The sequence below is a fragment of the Podarcis vaucheri genome (assembly GCF_965113315.1).
Source record: "Podarcis vaucheri genome assembly, chromosome: Z".
NCBI lineage: Eukaryota > Metazoa > Chordata > Lepidosauria > Squamata > Lacertidae > Podarcis > Podarcis vaucheri.
Window position 1 is genome coordinate 23,310,875 of NC_138758.1, and position 15,973 is coordinate 23,326,847.

The 15,973-nt window shown below is 43.6% G+C and overlaps 1 protein-coding gene across 3 annotated transcripts in view; it reads right to left on the reverse strand.

Moving 5' to 3' along the window:
* The window catches only part of LOC309524095 (uncharacterized protein), a 66,062-nt gene that overhangs the window by 24,567 nt on the left and 25,522 nt on the right, over positions 1-15,973 (reverse strand). The window contains exon 4 of one of the 3 annotated variants that reach the window (XR_014215780.1): positions 1,654-1,830. The exons of the other annotated variants lie outside the window; for them this stretch is intronic. The gene's annotated coding sequence lies outside the window, so the exon portion shown is untranslated. Of the gene's footprint in view, positions 1-1,653; positions 1,831-15,973 lie in introns of those variants that run through there. 3 annotated transcript variants of the gene reach the window in all.

Below are 15,973 nucleotides of genomic sequence, written 5' to 3' on the forward strand. Positions count from 1 at the left end.
CAAAGTATTGGAGCCTAAGCTTCAGGATCTGTCCTTCCAGTGAGCACTCGGAGCTGATTTCCTTAAGAATAGATAGGTTTAATCTTCTTGCAGTCCATGGAACTCTCAAGAGTCTTCTCCAGCACCATAATTCAAAAGCATCAATTCTTCGGCGATCAGCCTTCTTTATGGTCCAGCTCTCACTTCCATACATCACTACTGGGGAAACCATAGCTTTAACTATACGGACCTTTGTTGGCAAGGTGATGTCTCTGCTTTTTAAGATGCTGTCTAGGTTTGTCATTGCTTTTCTCCCAATAAGCAGGCGTCTTTTAATTTCGTGGCTGCTCTCACCATCTACAGTGATCATGGAGTCCAAGAAAGTAAAATCTCTCACTGCCTCCATTTCTCCCCCTTCTATTTGCCAGGAGGTGATGGGACCAGTGGCCATGATCTTCGTTTTTTTGATGTTGAGCTTCAAACCATATTTTGCAATAGCATTATGTTTAAACAAAAATGAAATCAGTTGCATCTTAAACAGTTGCAACCACCCCCTGAGACCTAATGGTGAAGGGAAGGTAATGATACTTATAATGTTGATATGACTATTACTGTATATCTTTAGTACAGGAGAGATGAAACTGTGTCTCTCCAGGTCTTACTGTACTCCAACTCCCATCAGCCCCAGCCAGCATAGCCAACAGTCAGGGCTGATGTGAGTCGTGATCTGTCAACATCTGGTGGGCACCAGGTTCCATCTGCCTGCTTTAGAGTAAAAGCAGTGATGCTTGACAGCTGTTTACAACTGCAAGTTGCCTTTGTTTCACAATGATTTCAAAAATAATAATAGTATATAGCAATAACATATGCAATTACTTTATACAAATTGAGCAATTGGCTTTAGAAATCCAGTCCTAGTCAGGAGCAATCTATCCTCTTTAATTTCTTCCCTGTTATGCCAAACATCAGAGTGCATTGTCAGAAAAGTTTAGATAAAATGAAGAGACATTGCGATGAGCACGCTGGATGTCAGCATGGTTCATAACATGTTTGCAAGTGATCAAAAATTATCGGCTTTTCTCTAATGCCTCAAGATAAAAACAAATGATTTCCCTGTGTCTGCTATGCAATTTATCCTGCTGTCTGCCAAAATATATTTTTTGGCAATGGCTGGAAGGAGGAAAATTGAAAACTGTTTTGGAAAATATGAATAGAGCAGGAAGGACAAAATCTTAAACACGGCATTGTTGATAGATTTTGTTTCTCCAAACTGGAAAAAGGCGACCCTGTTCTGACTGAAGGCAAATGCGTTGGAAGAATACAGTTCTACAAACTGTGTTCCTGGACACATGAAAGATACTCATCTTCAGCTGAGAGCACAGGGACAAATGGCAGTTTCTAGAATGCAGAGGAAATCAATACAAGGACAATGATACACAATTTTTGATATATCAGTATAGATATAACAACAGGTGAGGACATTCTCTTTACTGCAGGCAGTCTGTGATCTCCCATCAGTCTGAACCTGGTCAACAGGGATGATGGAAGTTGCACTCCCAGCAGCACCTGGAAGGCTGCAGATTCTCCCACCCTTGTTTTACTGCATTGCCCAAGTAAGGAAGATAGAAAACTGCTTTATCCACAGTTGTTTTCAAAGGACTCTGAGCTCCTTAATGAATAACTGTTGGTTGTTTTCTGCTACTATAAACTGTTATAACCTTAGATCAGGTAACTAAGGTATTGAGTTGCAAATCCGTCATCTTGGAAGGGTGGTGGCTGTAGAAGGATGTAAATGAAGTTCTCCAGAAGGGAGAGTAAAAAGCCTAAGGCCAATGGAGGCTGGAATGCAGGCTGTGGAGAAAGAGAGAGAGAGACCTTTGCTTATATGTCTGTTCGGATTATTTCATATTTTGTAAGATGCCGCATCTGTACATTGTATGTACATGTACAATACATTGTATGGATATTTCGGCTGTGTCTATGATGCTTATGTTTTGTTTTGAAGAATTCTGCCAGTAAAAGTTTGACTACTATATTTAAGGGCCTGGACAATGAGTCATTTCCAAAAGGAGGCAGTTCTTATGCTTCCATTTGCTTTGAACTGTGCAAAATTAATTTCTGCAAAAGACTTGCCAAGTCTAACTTAGAGATGGTGGTGCTTGAACCTGAACCTAGAGCTTTTGACGTGCAAATCATGTGCTCTATCATGGAGATATGATTCTACCTCACCTGTTGACTATGCCAGTCCCAGGTGGGGGTTTTTTGTGGGTGAGGGCAGTTGGTATGTTCATTCTTGGATAAGGCAAGAGCTAGTGAGCAAAAAGCCTCCTTCTTTGGAGGTCTTTAAGCAGAGGCTTGACAACCATATGTCAGGAGTGCTCTGATTGTGTTTCCTGCTTGGCAGGGGGTTGGACTCGATGGCCCTTGTGGTCTCTTCCAACTCTATGATTCTATGATTCCTCCTCCCCCTCCTCCTCCTCCTCCTCGGGTTATCATATTTCTAAAAGTAAAAACCAGGATACCCCAAAAGTTACTGAGTTTATGGCAGCCCTACCTCCTCCTCTTTTTGCATGGTTTTGTTTTCCAGAAAAAAACCCAGAATACATATAAATACATCAAAACTAATGGTCCCTTTCTGAAATCCAAATCTTGATTGCTCAACCAAGGCCATCACCATTCACTAGCACAATGAAAAAAGGAGATAAAACACAGTCCGCTATAAATATCCAATATACATCCAGTGTCTTTACAATTAACCCCCCCCCCCCAATATTCATTACAGAAGTGTCTAAAACAGCATCTCACACCTATGTTCTACCCACAGGACCAGTGGCAGTGAATACTGCTTGCTGTAAATTACAAGTGCAGAGAGCACTGCTGTGGCACTTAGGTCGTACCTATGGGATTCCCACAGGCATCTGATTGGCCACTGTGTGGGCAGCACACTGAACTATATAGACCTTTGGCCACATAGCCAGCTCAAGACATTTTGCTGCCTGAGGTGAAGGACAAAACTGCACTGGAGGCCTTCCACTGCACTGGAGGGCAGCAAGTTAGCACAGAGGGTACAGCGCACACCACATGGCACTCACAACTGCATTCCCTCCCCGCACCTCACCATCTGCCACCTGAGGCAGCTGACTCACTCTGCCTCATCACAAGGCCAGCCCTATTGGGTCTGACAAAGCAAGGGTGTGTGTGTGTGTGTGTGTGTGTGTGTGTGTGTTATTCAACCCTGCTATTGGGGATTCTCCAGCCTCTTTCATTTTTCTAAATTGTTCGGGCAATCAATCAAAAGGGAATCAGCCCATTCTTCTTCTTCTTTTGACAGAAAAAGTAACACCAAAAAAACTATCTGGGTCAAATATGGTTGTCTGGGCCTGATTTTTCAGAAACAGACCTGTGCACCCTCTCCTATCCAATGCCTGTTGTCCCACAATCCTTTTCCAAACTGCCTTCTACACTGCAAAAAAGAGTTTCTGCCTTCACAACACTTCTTCCATTGTTGAATTATTGGATTGGAGACCTCCATGGAAGTGGCACCCCCAGCATTTTAGTCTAACTCCCCCCCCTTTTTTTTTGCCAGCACAAATACCTCTCTGGACAGACATCTTCCTTTTCAGAATACCTCCTCCACCCACCCAATAAAGAGATTAATTTTAGCCAGGGGGTAAAGACTTAATACCCCCCTTCCCCGATTTCCACAACACACTGTTGTTAAGTGCTTATTACCTGTTTTGCATACCACGAACCCTTTCAACAAATTGCTTCCACACTACACTCTTAACTTTTGGAGGGAAATTTTCAAAGTCCAAGGGTTAAGAAATTTAAACGTTTAAAGAGTCATGAAATGGACCGTTTCCGCTTCCCATCTGGCTTTTATCAATTTTAAGTCAGTTTCAGAAGTACTGCTACACAATCAAAACATACAATCTCCCTTAGTCGGATAATTCAATTTTATAAATGAATTACTTATGTGCCTATAAGTAAATGCATTCCTATGCAGGGAGATATTGACTGCTGTCAATGAAATAATCAAGTCCAGGGAGGGGTGGGGGAGCCGTCCCTGGAAGCGGTCTGAGCTCCAGAGGGCTTATAGTATGCTAGCCTTGGGTCCAAAGGAGGGTAGAGGCAGAATTCACATCTGTATTTAAAACAAAACAAAACAAAACAAAAACCCACGTCTTTACAAGCAAGAAACCCTGGCAGGCCTCAAATTACTACTGCTTATTGATGGAACCAAATGCCTTCCCTACAGGGCTGAGTTATGGGCGATGGAAATCTTGCTTGCTAATAGGTTCAAAATTGTTTCAAATTTGGGCATGACCCAGTCAAAGTTAAGCACGTTCAAGGTGCTTATTAAGAACTCATGTGGATCTTTTCTGCAGGAACCTCCCTGCCTATGATGGTGGCTGTGTGTCCTACTTTGTAGAGGGCAGATGTTTATTGGAAGAGCTGTCATTGGACTGTCTTCTCTTTGGAAGGCTATTCAGTCAAAGTCTGGGTTAAAGATATAGAGTCATAAGGAGGGCGAGCAGGAGGAGGGGCCTTGAAGTTTCCCATCAACCATGGTTTCCTGGATGGCACACTAAGAAGGCACACAGACCATAGTCTCCTCTGCTAGGATGAAATGTACTGTACTTCTGTTCAAATGACAGTAATTGTTTTAGAAATTTGCATCCATAAATGATGTATTATACTTCTATTTAAATTACAGTAATTATTTCTAAATTTGCAACCCTACAGACTATTTATTTATTTATACATACCCTGACTTTTCCCCTGATGGGACGCAAGGCAACATACAGATAAAAAATAAGGACTGCTAAAAACAGAAGAATCAGTCATTAAAATGCTATTAAACATTGATAGAATTCAAATTACAAACATACAAAATCTGCCTTAAACATACCAGTAATTACAATAAAAACAGCATGACACCAGCCCTTTAATGAAAAGGAGTCAGTCCCTCAAAGCCTGTTGGAACAAGAGCTTCACCTGCCGGCAGAAGGACAGGAAGGTGGAAGCCAGCCTAGCTTCCCTAGGGAGCAAGTTCTAAAATCTGGGAGCAGCTACTGAGAAGTCCCTTGGGAAATTGAGTGAAAAGCAGCATCCTGTTGATTGGCAGTGTGTTCCCAATGCCAATGTTGTTTCGCAATGCCTAGCCTAATACAGCTGAAAGGGTCAGGTCTCTTGTCCATGCCACTGCCAGTCCAACCAACACAGCTGCTAGGGTCAACCCTATCATTAGGCGGAATGAGGCAGCTATCTCAGGTGGCTGATGCTAGGGAATGGGAGTGGTGGCAAGGTGTTGGAGGACAAAGGTGTCTGTGCCACCTCATCTGCCTGGCATCTCCTCAGATAGCAGGCTGCCCTTAGGTGCAGTGGGCAATGCCATCCCCGCATCAGGGTGGAAGTGAGATTAAATTGCCGCCCTTTTAAAAGTTTTTGCTTACATATCAAACCTGAATTGCAACTGCACCCGGTGGGATAGATCAGATCCACAGAAAGGTGTGCTCGATACAGAAAAGAGACTGAACTACATAATGGGAAGTCTCTGAGTCTAAGGAACTGAGGCGGATAGTGGAGATGAGAGATGAACTTCTAGGCCTAATGGACAGATTAAAGGTAAAGGTAAAGGGACCCCTGACCATTAGGTCCAGTCGTGGCCGACTCTGGGGTTGCGGCGCTCATCTCGCTTTATTGGCCAACGGAGCCGGCATACGGCTTCCGGGTCATGTGGCCAGCATGACTAAGCCGCTTCTTGCAAACCAAAGCAGCGCACGGAAACACTGTTTACCTTCCCCCAGGAGTGCTACCTATTTATCTACTTGCACTTTGACGTGCTTTCGAACTGCTAGGTTGGCAGGAGCTGGGACCGAGCAATGGGAGCTCACCCCGTTGCGGGGATTCAAACCACTGACTTTCTGATCAGCAAGTCCTGGGCTCTGTGGTTTAACCCACAGCGCCACCCTTGTCCCTAATGGAAAAAATAAAGGCTGACAAATATCTGAACCCAGATGGTGTCCACCGGAGAGTTCTCAAGGAACTCAAATGAGAAATTGCTTGTCTTCTATGTAACTTGTTCCTCGGATCAGCCTCCAGGATTGGAAGATTGGAAAGTAGCCAAGATGAACGTGTCCTCGGAAAAGTGGAGGAAATTTGGTAACTTTGGGCCAATCAGGATTCCTAAATGTGAGGAAAACCTCTATTGCAATTATTAATATTGTGCATATGGAAGCAATAGGATGCATAAAAACTACTCTTCTTGAAATAAACATTGTCCAGTCAAAAAATATGGTTCCAAAGCTTTACTAACAGAACTTGTTCCAAAACAGACACTCAAAACATTGAAGTTGCATCCAAATAGTTGCATAATATCACGTGCTTCTCCAAGCACAGGTACAGCATCTTAGATATATGAAATTACTTCATCCAGAGCTGGAAACAAAGCTCTGCCTCTGCTGCAGCCTCCATTACAGCCTAAGAATGTATTCTTAGAGAAAATCATTTGCATACCTTTCTACCCAAATGCTTCAGAGAGAGAACAATGATGAAATCACACAAAATGGAGATTTGCAACTGAATACCCCATGTGATCTAAGTTAAATACAGTGGTGCCTCTGGTTGCAAATGGGATCCGTTCCGGAGTTCTGTTCGCAACCTGAAAAAATGCAACTTGCATCTGTGCACGTGCGGGTTGCAATTCGCTGCTTCTGCGCATGCGCATGATGTCATTTTGCGCATCTGCACATGCGTGAGCAGCAAAACCTGGAAGTAACCATTTCCAGTACTTCTGGGTCACCGCGGGACACAACCTGAAAACGTGCAACCTGTAGCAAACGTAACATGAGGTATGACTGTACATCACGAGAGCTGGCAGAGATACATTCTAAGTTAATTATCAACTGTTAAGCACTCAGCTGGTCTTACTTCAGTGGAATTATCCAATGTTAAACCTTTAGCAATACGCATACAGAGTTACTTTCCATTTCAATATACAATTAAACAACATACAATTAAACAATTATATTTAACAAGCCCTACGTGTGTGTAGTCTGGCCAGTCAGGGTTTCTCATCACAAGGAAGACTCCTATGTACATACAGTTTGGCCATCAGGATCCCCAGTCCTACACATGTACAGCCACCCTCAGTACCTGTTCATTCAGACCAACCATGCAGTAGAGGGTGTGGTGTTCTGTGGGGACATGTCCCTTATACTTTTGGTGTTATGGAATCGGAATTGGGCGATTCCTCCCTATGCATTCTTCTAAGCATAGGGGAAGTAGTTTGAACCTAGGTTCCCTGCTCTGAAAACAAAAGCCTCATAATTAAATTTATTATTTTATTTATTTTATTTCTTTACTTCTCTTCATCCAAGGATCACAGGGTGGTTTACAATATAAAAACACAGAAATTCATAGCATAGTAACAAATGAAAACAATACCCCACCCTCCCAACCATTTTGAAAAACCATGCATTGCGTTTTTGTTTTTCCACCATCCTGTAGAACAACTTTCACCAAACATCACCCCAGATGATTTGGGCAACAAGTCTCATCAAACCCACCCAACAGGGTCATTGTAGTCCAAACCATCTTGAGAGGGCATCTGTACAATATCTGCATTCACCCTAAATATGATTAGAGCACAAATAATAGAATTGTAGAATTGAGGAGCTGGAAGGGACCTTGAGGGTCATCTAGTCCAACCCCCTGCAATGCAGGAATCTCAACTGAAGCATTCATGACAGAGGGCCATCCCACAATCTGTGTTGATGCAGAGACCTAGGTTCACATATTCAGAGACAAGGGCCATATAGGTGAGGGGAAAAGGGAGATCTTACATTTCCATTTGTTGCTCCACCCACTTCTGCCTCTGGCCCTGACCCTGACCACCATTGGCATATGGCCCTGGGAGGGTTGCTCAGAAGGGAATGTGGCCCTTGTGCCGAAAAAGTTTCCCATCCCCAATCTACAGGATTTTCTTTGCCATCTTCCCAACAAATTGTGGTCCTGAGGTCACATCTATCTTCCACACCTCAAAGATAACAGCCAGTAATGGCCAACCCAACTTTCAGTTTCATAGTAGGGTTGCTTCTGTGTGAGTTGGGCATATATACACACTAAGGGCCCCATCAAATCTGGAACCAGCCCTACTGTGACTGGTGGTATGTCTGCACAAATTTCCCTGTTCAGAAAAGCCTTTTGGTGTTTGAGAAACACCAACCCTGTAAGAGCTAATAGACCATCTTCGAAAATTCCACTTATGGGACCATGAAATAGAGAATATTGTTATGAATTCAAGTGTTAAAATTTAACCATGTCTTCTAATTCTTGGAATCGCCAGGCTGGCCTCCTGTTGAGATGATAGCCTGGGTGATGAGCCATTATGGGGAAACAAAAGAGGTTCTGTACGAGATGGAAAGTGTGTGGGGGCTCCTTCCCTCAACAGACGAAGCCAGAGTTTAGGATCAAAAGCTGCATTGAAGTGAGATAGAGGGGAAAGCAGCAAGCTGGAGAGAAAGAGCAATGTTTGATTTCAGTTTGAATCCAGGGTTGCTGCTGTGGAAGAAACAAGACCCTTTTGGGATGTCAATGCTTGTGAGCCCCACCATCATAGACTCAGGTTGTACATATGTGTAAATAAAGCACATATCATAAAGATGCCACAGTCTCTGATATCCCTCATTCTAAAAAGGAAACATGAACCCTGGGTAAGTGCTTGGAACTCTTGGAATCTTGTACCGCTCCAAGATTGGGGTAATGTACAACAAATCATAGGGCAGTGACCTGGAAATGGATATTTTCTGCTATTGCCTCTGGATTGGGGAATGCTATTCTCTCTGCCATTTAACAACTCTCAGTTGCTTCAGACATCTTGTGAAGACTTACTATTTGCCTAGGCTTTTCCCTGACCCGGGGTTACATGTTTACATCCCTTTATGTGTTTTTATACTGCTGTTTTACTGGTTTGAGGTTATCTTTTTGTTTTAATGCTTTGATGAGACATTGTATGGTTTTTATACTACACCATACACAACTTGGAGGTTTTTGAAATATCAAGCGGTTCATAAAAAGCCTTTAAATAAGTAATAAATGTTCTAGAAAGAAAACAATATAAATCCTATTCAGCAACTTTGACAGGTTTTGAGGTGCTTTTGTGAGGTGCTTACATTTCAGGACTAGTGGGACAGGGTTGGTTGTGGGCGGGGGAAACAACATCTAGAATAATAAATCTGTACCGTTATTCAGGCCCTAAAATGGGTGGAGGTTGATAAGCTTCTCTGCAGTCAGCTCTCCGCAAAGTTCAGGAGGTCCCTCTTTCCATGGGGGAAGTGCTTTAATCAAGATTACACCCCCCCCCTTGAAGTAATTGGAGCTCTTCCTGAGTTTTCCTCCACTTTCCTTTAGGATGAAATTATCAAATTTCCATGGCAATTAAATGGAAAAGTTTGAACATATGGATCACTTCGTACAATAGATGGCATGAAGCAAGTGAAATTAAGTAGAAAGAATATGGAGGGGATCCCCAGGAAGGATTTCCACCACTGAAACATCAACCTGTTCTAAATCTGCGATTATCAAAGCCACTTCAAATGCATTTCCATCTATCAGTTCTAATCTTTTGTCACTAGCTAAACAAACTCCAACTGAAATGTTGGACGATGATCTAAAGCACAAACTTGCAGAGGGGAATGAATTAATTAGGCAATTAAGAGGAAAGCAAATAGCCTGCACATTAATGCTAGCCAGACCGAAATAATTTTCTGCCCTTCCAGGATGGCTATATTTCTAGGTGGGACAGATTAGGGGCCCTGAAGCAATTGCAATTTTGGGGAGTCCCTGGGGTGTGACAATCTCCCTGCCTTTCCGTAATATAGGCATATTTTATGCAAAACTCACAACCATTAAAGGAATCTTATTGAAGCTCCTTTCACTTGCCAGCCAGGTAATAATGTGAAATGTGAAATGAAATAATGTCTGCACAGCTTCCTTTAATCTGTGCTTAACACGTCAAATGCATCTCTGTGGCTTCCCTTGAGGTCTGCTGGACTTGGCTGATCAACGCTGAAGTACACTGTGCGGTGATTTAATAAGAGCTAAGTAAGAGTCCTGCTGGATCACACCAAAGGCCTATCTGGTCCAGCAGCCTGTCCTCACAGTGGCTGATCAGATGACTACTAGGGGAAGCCTATAGCAGAACCTGAGCACAGCAGCCCTCTTTCAACTTGTGACACAGAACATTAGCAGCCATTGATGGCCATATCCTTCATGAAGTACACAGAGTAGTCCTGGATCAGTCACCATCCTTTGGCTTAACATATTTCCCAGGGTTTTTGTGAGGATAAAATGGGGGAAGGGGAGGAGACTGTGAATGTCTTCTTGGCCTGCTTTGAGGAAATGTGGGATAGACATGTAATAAGTTAATAACAATGCAACTCAATGCATGCTTACTTGGAAGAAAGCCATAATGTTCAATGTGGCTTTCTTCCCAGTGAGGTCTGTGTAGGATTGAAGCCTAACATCCCATCTCCTTGAAACCCAGTATCCCTGTATCTGCAGGAGTAGGAGAGTTCAGTCTGCATTGACCACAGAACTTCACACTAGTAACCTTGCAACAAAAAGAAGAGAAATAATGGCAAATCTCAAACTAATATATTTTTATACATCGCAAGATACATTTATGTGGAGCAGAGCTCCTGGCTGTGACCATGTAACACCACCACCACCATTATTATTATTAAAATTTGTATAGCTCTCTATACCCATAGATGTCAGGGTGGTTCACAACATAAAATTACTGTATTTTTCGCTCCATAGGGCGCACCGGACCATAGGGCGCACCTAGTTTTTAGGGGGGGGGAATAAAGGGGAAAAAACCCAGCTGCAGGGCTGGAGCGGGGGAAGCCTGAGCTTCCCCTGACCCCAGCCCCCAGAACAGGTCCAGGAGCAGCGGAAAGATTGTGCGCAACCTCGTTGCCGCTCCCAGAGCTTGCGGGGCTGGGGACGGGGGAAGTCCGAGCTTCCCCCGACCCCAGTCCAAAGAACAGGCTGCTATCTGCAAGCCTTCAGAGCCCAAAGGCTTGCGGATAGCTGCCTGCAGCCTGAAGCCCGGGGAGCGCAGCACCAACTCCTGTCTCACTCAGAAGGTTTGCGGATAGCTGCCTGAAGCCTGGAGAGCGAGAAGGGTCGGTGCAAACCAAACCCTCTCGCTCTCCAGGCTTCAGCGAAAGCCTGCATTTGCTCCATAGGACGCACACACATTTCCCCTTCATTTTTGGAGGGGGAAAAAGTGTGTCCTATAGAGCGAAAAATACGGTATAATATAAAAAACACAAAATGCATAATAAAATACTTAAATAACTGCACTGCTTGCATCTGACAATCCATTTAAAAGGAACAAGTTCTGCCCACCCCACTTAAAGGTTGAGCAGAATAGGGGCTACTGACACATCTAACTACCCTCCCAATTAAAAACCATAAGCCTGAGTAAATAAGAATGCTTTTGTCTGGCACCTAAAAACAGACAGTGATGGTACCAAGCAGAGTATTTCTGGGCAGAATACTCCCAAATGGAGAGCCACCACTGAAAAGTCATGGGACTCAGCTATATTAGTAAAAATAAACATTGTAAATGTGTTATAACATGGTGACACCAGATGGCACTGTAGAGCTGAAATCAGAACTCTATAAAATGTTCCACTGTGAGCTTTAAAACAGTTTTTCCCAGAGCATTTCCAGAGCCTTTTTTAAAATAGCTGTGTAGATGCAGCCCCGTTCTCTGCCACCATCCTCCACACTTCACTACTAGGGGGATAAATGCAGGGATGCAATTCAAAGCGGTGAATCCAGAATTTTAAGAATGAAATTCAAAGTGACCTTGGTAGAATAGAAAACTATGCTGAAACTAAAATGAATGAAATTCAAGGGAGAGAAATGTAAAGTCCTGCATTTAGACAACAACAACAATTAAACATACAAGTTTAATGCTTGGATATTAGGATTGTAGTGGTCCACGAGCACAACATGAGCTAACAGTGCGATGCAGCTGCAAGCTAAAGCAATTTTAGATTGCATCCTTAGAGCTACTGCTTCCAAGTCACGGAAGTAATAATTTCAGTTTAATCTGCATCTGAAGTACTGTGGGCATTTTTGGTTGCCACATTTTAAGAAGGACATAGACAAATTGGAATGTGTTCAGAGGAGAACACCAAAGATATTTGGGGGTATGGAAAACAAGTTCCATGATGAAAGTTTGAAAGAACTGGGTATGTTTAGCCTGCAGAAGAGAAAACTGAGAGGGAACACGATCACATTCTTCAAGTACCTGAAGGGCTGGCACATAGGAGAGGGCAACAGGCTTGGTTCCTTCTGCCTCAAAGGGCAGAATTAGATCAAATGGGTTTAAGCTGAAAGAGGGCAGATTTAGGCTGAACACTTGGAGAAATTATAAGAGCCGCTCAGCAATGGAACCAATAACCTGGTGGCAGAGTGTCCCTTATTTGAGGCCTTCCTTTAGGAGCTGAACCACCCTGTGTTGAGGATTCTCTAGCTCAAGATTTTTGGAATCAAGCAGGGGGATGGAATAGATGGCCTTAGAAGACCCCTTCCAAACCCTGTGATCCTATGACTCCAAGTGCATGAGATCATTTCACTCGACTCTGAACATAAATCTGGCCCAGATGTGTAAAGAAGAGAAAAAGAAAGGCAGCATTTCTCTGGCAGCTGTAGCGTGAGTGTCCTTGTGGCTGAAGAACCCTTGGAATCCCTTAGTAATTAGTTGGAACATGATGACCTGGGAAGTTCCAGTAATGAAGTGCATCCTGATACATCTCAGTCAACAATTTAAATGCAGCAGCTGGATTATGATGTTGAGAACTTGCTGTTACAGGTAAGCCAACTCAAAAATGTTTTTGTTTTTTTTTAAGTTGATTAAAGTAATTGTGTCACTGCCATCAGCCTTGCAGCTGAGAGCTGGCTAATTAACTATCTCAGTAATCAGATGGGAAGACAAACCAACACAAGCTTCAAATCTTGCTGGAACCATGGGAACAAAGCAATGGCTAAACTACAGCATCTGGAGATTCTCTTTGGTAAAGTTTTCTTGTTGAAGAAGTTAAGTTTCATTGCCTGCACAAGACTGTGCGCTTGAATTTAGGGTGTGGCTGCCTCACTTGGGACATCTAAATTTACGCACTAGGTCCTGTGGCCTCCATAAGTCTGAAATTTTGGCAGTGATATCAGTAACTGCCATGCTTTTTTAAAAAATGCATCTGTTGTCTGCTTGTTGTGGGTCAGAAAACATTTATTGTCTCATATGCTTCTGTCAACAAGCACTACCTGGACTTGTGATAGCTGCACTATTACGATGCTAGAATGTATGTTCCTTGGGGCATGGCCCACCCAGTCTTTTTAAAATGTGTGCATACGTTACTTTGTAAAGGTGCTATAGAAATAGAGGAAATGGTCCTCCAATATAGGGATGGGAGAGAAATTCGATACAGTGCACACGTAAAGGCAAACCTTCCAAATTCTCACTCTCTGAAACAATGTGCAAAACGAAACATAGCCATCCCTCAATGTTTGCACCTCTCTGAATTTTGCAATTTTCCAGGCAAGTAATGTGTCACAAAAATGCATATACTAGGATAAAGTGTGCATACATATGCACATATTAATGAAAATAAAATACAAAAAGGTAAAAAAGGTTTAAAAAATGATCTGCATAAAAATAAAATAAAATAAATCACACTACAAATACCAATGAATTTTCATAAGGACTTTTTAGTGTTATCCCATTTAGCCCCCGAGTACTCGCGGCAACATAAAGAAGGCCTATATGTGGCCTTTTTAGATCTTAAGGCTGCTTTTGATTCAGTCGATAGGGGGCTGTTATGGTCCAAACTGGAGTCATTGGGCCTAGATCCTAGGTTACTTTACCTGATTAAAAAGCTTTATTCAAATAATACTTGTCATACAAGAATAATCCCAGGGGACGAGGTGTCAGACCCTGTTGTTATAGATAGAGGTGTGAAACAGGGCTGTAGTTCTTGCTCCCTCTCTTTTTAATTTTGCTCTAGCTCTCCTAATACTGCAGTACCTTCCACCCAGTGGCAGAAGAAGGTAGTGCGGGTGGTGCCGGTCGCCCCGGGTGTCATCACTGAAGGAGGGGATGACAAAATTACAAAAAATTGGGCTCACAAAACTTTTTAGTTCACTCAACAAACGGAACGTGGCTGACACTGGGCGCCACGCCGTGGGGGCCAGCACTTACCATGGGGTCTGCAGCATGCCTGAGCCACGTGGCTCTCCTGGAAGTGATGTGGCGGCTTGGGTGCCTGTAGGCTCTGTGCTGCCTGAAACGGCTGCGTGGGGCTTGCATCTGCCCACCACCCTCCCTCAGCCGCCCCATAGCTGAGGGGGAGGCGGCGGAGAGGCTCCATGCAGTGCATCCTGTCCCCATGGGCAGTTCACCTCGCCCCCATGGGTGGCTCACCCCGCCCCCAGCTGCAGGACACGCGTGTCGCACCGGGCACCTGAGTGGCTAGCTACGCCACTGTTTCTCCATGCCTTACTCTCCAGGCCCCCAAGTCTTTCTCAATGAAAACACAAACTTGACATGCCACTATTGCACTGAAAACATTTTCCCAATCCTGGAGTCTTAAGGTTAGTTTCTGTGTTCACACAGATTCAAAAGTCTCAAAACACTGTCCTTGGATGCCTTTGCAGCAGACATCAAAGGCTCAGAGCTGCAACTTTGGCTCAGGCAGAAAGGCCTGAAATGCTCCAGGCTCCAGGAACTTTGCCCAGGAGAGAAATCACTGTTATATCATGCCATCTTCTGTGGCAGATGGTGGTAGGATCAACAAACAACAAGAGCAACAGAATTAGAAAATATTTAGCAGCTAAGTCCTTGATGCAGTTGTTTCTATATTTGCATCCCTGAAAAGCAAGCTCCTTTGGTACAGGTTTAAAAATGGAATTAAGTCAATAATCTTAGGTTGCAGTCCTATGCTTACCTTTTCCCAGGTCCTATTCAGCTCATTGGGGCCTATATAGGATTGCAGTGCACATATCTGGGAGAAGACACCATTGACTATAGTGCAGTTTACTTTTGTGTACACATGTATAGGATTGAACTGTTAGCCACTATGCTCCATATCTTCCGCATGGACATTGACTTATTTGCTTTTTTCTGTCACAATTCTATGCATGACTACGCAAGCTGCACTGTGTTCAATGGTACTTACTGCCAGGAGAGCACATGTAGAACTGCTGAATATTAGCTGGTTATGTTAATACAGTCAAAACTTGGTTCTCGAACTGCTCCATTGCTGAATGTTTCGGCTCCTGAACGTCGAAAACAGTCCATTTTTTAAATGTTCCTCAAAAGACGAATGTCCGATGCAGCTTCTGATAAGTGCAAGAGCCAATCAGAAGCTGCGCCTCAAAACTCGAACGTTTCAAAGTCGAACGTCCTTCCAGAATGGATTATGTTCAAGTTTTGAGGTTTGACTGTAATTTGATGTTCCTCTGAGCAATCTGGCCACTGTATTCTTTTCTAGTTTTAGCTTCCAGACCAGATACAAGGGCAGCCCTGCATGAAGCATGTTGCAACAATCAAGCCTTGAGGTTACCAAAGCATGGGGTGCTGTGGTCAGGCTGCTGTGGTCCAGGAACAGTTGCAGCTGGTGCTACTGAAAATCACTCCTGACCACAGGGGTCACTTGGGCCTCTAGTGACATATATGGAGTACCCCTAGACTTGCCAAACCACACTTGTGAAACAACTCCCTTTTCAATTAAATAGCTCACATGGGCTGCCTGCACTCACACTGCTTGTTTGCTTGCCTGCCTGCCTGCCTGCCTGCCTGCCTGCCTGCCATTCTGTCATCATGCTGGAGTTGGTGTGTCCTGCTGGTGGTCATGTGAACTGCAGCATGACAACAGCCTTACAATTTTATGTATATAGGAAGATTCTCTCTCACTCA